We start from the raw sequence: 6000 nt of genomic DNA, 5'->3' as shown, positions 1-6000 counted from the left end.
CGAAACAAGTTATCTAAAACGCATATGTTATGAAGTTATTGCAGTAAATGTAAAAATGATACAACAAAGTATGCAGCTTTTTAAATCAAAATTAGTATTATTCACATATTATGTACTTTTGAAGTTTAATATATATATAATATAATTCACCTATTTACGAATAACACAACATTCAAAATTTTGGTCTGTTCTTGTTAAAATTTACAAATAATATTGACACACTAATTTTATTTTGAAGAAATTTATCATTTTGGTGGTGTAAACCCTTTTTCCTCTATGAAGTCCAACAACAAATAAAAAGATGGAAATTTTATCAAAAAAAAAAAAAAGAGTTGTTAATAAGAAAAGAGAAAAAAAAATACAAAAAAACCGTGAGCATATATTGTTGTGTTATTTTGCATTTGGGCCTGCAAGTTTCAAGCACATTTTCACTGTGTCGTCCAAGAGAGAGAGGGGGAGAGAGAGAGAGGGAGAGGGAGAGAGAGATGCAGCTTACATCTCTGATATCTACTAGCAGTAACGGTACTTGTTGCTTCCCTAAGGTAATATCTCTCTCCCTCTCTTTTTATTGGCAGATGGAAGATTCTGAAGTTTGAGAATGTTCTCAAAGGGTGCAGTGAAGCAAGGAGGAGGACACAACCCAATTCCCCAAAAGCAAGAAGAACGGGAGTTTCTCAAGAGCTTGGCTCCCCCTCTAATGGCTGCAGTTCTGACCTTATCTCCACTCTCCATCACTCCTGGTAATTACTAGTGTTAAGTAACCAACCACACACTTGTCACAAATTCCTCAGGGTTTATCCTCCCGTACATAGTTTAATCATTCCTCCTGCATTTCCCTCAAATTTCCAACACTGCCATTGCTTTTGATGCAGTGATGCTTTGGTGTTGGGCATGTTTGTAAACTTTGTTTATGATGTTTTGGCTCTGCTGCTCTACAGATAATAGGTTAATCAGTTAAAACCATGTAGTTCTGTGCTTTAATAGTAGTTGTAGTCGGTTTAGTTTCGAATCTAGATAGTCTCTATGTGGTCGAGGGGGGATTCGAACACAATACCCCGTTGCAGGTAAAAGGATATAGATTGAAACAAATATTTTATCAAATTTGGTTGTTGTTGTTGTTGCTGTTGTGCAGTCTCACATGCACGAGCCGTAGATGTTCAAAAAGGAGCTGCATTATTTCGTAAAACTTGCATTGGATGCCATGCTGCAGGTGGTAACATAATACAACCAGTAAGCCTCCATTTACCTGTAAACAGATCTCACATGTTTAAGCTCAAAATATTTATTTGTTCTTATCTCGTTGTTTCCTCTTCTTTCTAGGGATCAACACTCTTTACTAAAGATCTACAAAGGTAATGGGTATTAAGGCTAATATTGTAAAAGACAAAACTTAGAAGATACTTTTCTGTTATGGCTAATTTTCATGAGCTGTAAATTAGTTAGGTGAGCTGTCATTTTTCATAGGTTTATTGGTTGTATATATAACCATCTGTTGTAATCTTATTCATTAAGAAATATAATCATAATTTTTTTTATCATGGTATCTCTCGCCATCTGTCTCACGACTCTCTCTCGATCCTTTCCCTAAACTGCTTTCGCACCGCCCCTTTCTTCCCCAAATCGTAACCCTAATCGTCATCAATGGCGGCGTCTGCATCTCCTTCCTCTGATAATGTCTCTGTTTCTCCTCTTTCTCCAGCCGTTTCTTCGTCACCTTCTTCCATTACTATCCAGAATATTGGTTCAATGGTGCCGATTAAGCTCACTACCACCAACTATCTCACCTGGAGTGCACTATTTGCTCTGATCTTCCGGCGCTATAATCTCACCGGTATTGTCGATGGATCTCAGGTGGCTTCGCCGAAGTACCTCTGTGATTCCTCTGGAAATCGCACTTCTACCTTGAATCCTGATTTTGTTTCTTGGTATGAAAATGATCAGAATATCCTAATCTGGATAAATTCGACTCTTTCTGATTCATTGATTCCTTATACTGTTGGTGTCAATTCTTCTCGCGAGCTATGGTATAAACTTGAATCAAGACTTGCGACGGCGTCGCACTCTCACATTTATGAGCTCCGATCTCGGCTTCACACCATTACCAAAGGCGAGTCCTCCGCCGCCTTGTTTCTTCAACAAATTGAAGAAATTGCTGACGCTTTGGCCAGCACTGGTGCTCCGGTTGATGATTCTGAGTTAATTTCTGTCACACTTCATGGTTTGCCTCCTGAATTTGACTCATTTGTTGATGTTGTTCAATTCCGAGTCGATTCTACAACTCTTGATGAACTACACGATCTTTTGTTGAGCAAAGAAATTCAGATAAAAAATCGGAAGAAATTTTCCTCTGCACCGATCCAAGCCTTCAATACTTCTACTAGTATTTTGCCTACACCTACTGATCCTCCTAATTCTTAGGCTTACATTGCTCAGAGTTCCTCCAATCAAGGCCATGGCTCACATCTCCGAAATTCGCAGAATCGAGGAAATTTCAGGGGTAACAATCAACGTAATCACTACCCTAGACCTAATAATCAGAGGTATTCTCAGAATCGTGGCTTCAGATTCAACAACAATTCCAATTCCTTTACTTCTGGCAGAAGACTGACTTGTCAAATTTGCAAGCAGTTTGACCATGAAGCTAAGGAGTGTTCTCAGCGCCTCAACCCTAATTTTGATGCTCCATCCCAATCTGTTTTCTGTGCTACTACCTCTGCATCTCAACACACCTGGTTGCTTGATTCTGGAGCTTCTTCTCACATGACAAACTCCTATGCCAAACTGCAAAATCCTGAATCCTACTCTGGTATTGAACATGTATAAATTGGCGATGGCAAAGGTTTGCCTATTCTTCATCTTGGCTCTTCTCGTGCCTCTACTAATACTCACTGCTTTGATCTTAAGAATGTTTTACATGTTCCTGCATTAAAGCAAGATTTGCTTTCTGCCAACAAATTCATTCTTGATAATCAATGCTCAGTTCATCTGTATCCTTTCCACTTTCTTGTGAATGACCTTTCTTCGGAGAATGTGCTTTTTAACGGACCTATACGCGATGGATTCTATCCCTTTCCTACTACAATTTCTTCTGCTAGTACTCAACATGCTTTTGCAGCAACATCCAAGACATCTTAGGATATATGGCATCAAAGATTAGGCCATCATTCATCTAGAATAATGAATAAGATTACTTCCACTTCTTGTATTTCTTTCACTGGTAGTTCCCATCAGTCTTTGTGTTCCAGTTGTGCAACGGGAAAATGTTCAAAATTACCATTTCCTTCTGTTTCTTGTTCATCAAGCAAGCCTTTAGAGCTTTTCATACTGATATATGGGGACCATCACCAGTTAGTTCTGTTCAAGGTTTCCGATACTATATCATTTTTGTTGATGATTTCTCCAAATATTGTTGGTTCTTTCCACTTAAATACAAGTCTGAAGCTTTCATTGTGTTTACTCAATTCAAATCTATGGTTGAGAATCTTTTGTGCACTAAGATTGTTGTGGAGCCAAAAATATTCACAAGGCGACACGTGGTTTTTTTGGACAAAAAGGAAAAAAATACCCTTGCAGTACAACGAGGTTCCTACGCGCAAGCAGCGGGCAACCCTCTTTCAACCAAGACAGAAGTGCCCAAAATAGGTAACAATTCAAAGTCCATCTCATCAAATCCTTTCTACAAGGTAATTCCCAAACACATTCCCTTTAAATTATGTTAATTGGCTAATTAATGGGTTTATTGCCTAATTAACCCATTAATTCTCAATTAAATCATCCATTATATCCAAATAACCACAAAATACAACCAATTCAACCCTAAAACATCACATGGCCGGCCATCCCCTTAAGCTTTCTACCTTCCCTATCTTTTCCCACTTTACTACCCCAATTAAGCTAGCTAATTGATTCTATAACCATCCATTTATTCCCTTTATGTTTAATTAGCAAATTTATCATAATAAATTGGCTAATTAAACCTAAATTAAACCTAAAAACCCTAGCCACCTCCTATCCCTATAAATATACTCTCATTCTCACCAAAAAGCTAATTCCAACACTTTGGCAAAAATCCCAAAATTCTCTAAACACTCTTTCTCTCTAAATTCTAACTTTGGCATCGGAGGTTCTTCGGCCAAAGCCCCCCCATTCATCGTGGGCGCGTGAGGCTCTTGGCCTTAACCTAAGGTGTTAATTGTTTTGTAGGTGCAAAATCGTCCAAGATCGAGGAGGAAGAAATTTGCATCCACAAATTGGTGCTTTCATTGAGAGTTGAAATCCATACTCGTAGAAGACTCTCGCACAAAAAGGTTTTTTCTTTATTTTTTAGTCCATTTGAATATTTTTCATACGTTCTTATTATTAGAATTTTTTACTTGCAAAGGTTCTTTAATAAAACGTATAAGCAAAATATAATGGCTAGAAATTTAGAAAATTCCACAAATGAAAATTCTAATATACAAGAAATGGGATTGCGGAGATCCATGAGGCAAAATGCGACAATAAGGGGAGCGGCATCACCACCACGAGTTTCCACCATGGGAACCACCGTGGTGGCTACCTCGGTAGCCACCCACGGCGAGGTCCATGGTGCCTTCAGCACGGCCACCATGGGAACCACCGCGGTGGCTACTTCGGTAGCCATTCGTGGCGAGGTCCATGCAGCTTTCACCACGGCCCGAGCCGTGCCATCCAAGGCTCACGGTACCAAGACCACGACCCAAGCCGTGCCATCCAAGTTTACGTGGACCCAAGCCCAAGCCTCGCATTCACATGCATCGCGCATTGAGTAACCTACTTTCGTTGAGCAGCCCACTCCCGTGGCCCAGCCTGCTCTCGTGACCCAGCCTGCTCCCGACGAGCAGCCCACTCTCGTGGTCCAGCCTGCTTCCGTCGAGCAGCCCAATCCCGTGGCCCAGCCTGCTCCCGCCAAGCAACTTGCTCTCGCGGCCCAGCCTGCTCCTGCCAAGCAGCTTACTCTCGTGACCCAGCCTGCTCCCGACGAGCAGCCCACTCCCGTGGTCCAGCCTGCTTCCATCAAGCAGCCCACTCCCGTGGCCCAGCCTGCTCCTGCCAAGCAGCCTGTTCTCGTGACCCAACCTGCTCCCGACGAGCAGCCCACTCTCATGGTCCAGCCTGCTTCCGTCAAGCAGTCGACTCCCGTGGCCCAACCTGCTTCCGTCGAGCAGCCCATTCCCGTGGCCCAGCCTGCTCCTGCCAAGAAACTTGCTCTCGCGGCCCAGCCTGCTCCTGCCAAGCAGCTTGCTCTCGTGACCCAGCCTGCTCCCGACGAGCAGCCCACTCCCGTGGTCCAGCCTGCTTCCATCAAGCAGCCCACTCTCGTGGTCCAGCCTGCTTCCGTCAAGCAGTCGACTCCCGTGGCCCAACCTGCTTCCGTCGAGCAGCTCATTCCCGTGGCCCAGCATGCTCCTGCCAAGCAGCCTGCTTTCATGACCTAGCCTGCTCCCGACGAGCAGCCCACTCTCACTGCCTATCCTGCTCCAGTGGCTTTCCAAGCAGCCCAAGTCAGCCCAAGAATATCTCAACCATCTGGACCTACCATCGAACCGGGGGCATTCTCACCCCATTTTTTCGCGGGTTTGACATTTCCCAACTCAAATCTCGCGCCCGAAGTCTACCACCCTTTCACTGCCCAATGAGGCGCATTCCTTCCAAGCTCTTCCAATCCAAATGGCGAACAACACTTGTCTCGACAAGTCATAGAGTTGTCGAGCGCCCTTGCACAACAGACAACCTTGGTGAATCAACTTTTGCAACACATTGGGATCCAACGTGCCCCGGACGAGGTATCCCGAAGTAGGACAAGGGCAGCCGAACATTTCCAGCAGCGTCCCGGCAAGCAGCCACGAGCCGAACGTTTGGGCAGTGTACATTCCCGTCTTAGAGCGGGAATGAGCATGCACTCTCGACTAGGCCCACGGAGGAGCATACATTCACGGTTGGGGTTATACTCCGATAGTCAACATGAACAACCTTCCGGGC

The sequence above is a fragment of the Malus sylvestris genome, chromosome 10, assembly GCF_916048215.2.
Source record: "Malus sylvestris chromosome 10, drMalSylv7.2, whole genome shotgun sequence".
Taxonomy (NCBI): domain Eukaryota; kingdom Viridiplantae; phylum Streptophyta; class Magnoliopsida; order Rosales; family Rosaceae; genus Malus; species Malus sylvestris.
The sequence above is the reverse complement of the archived record's forward strand: the minus strand, read 5'-3'. Positions refer to the sequence as shown.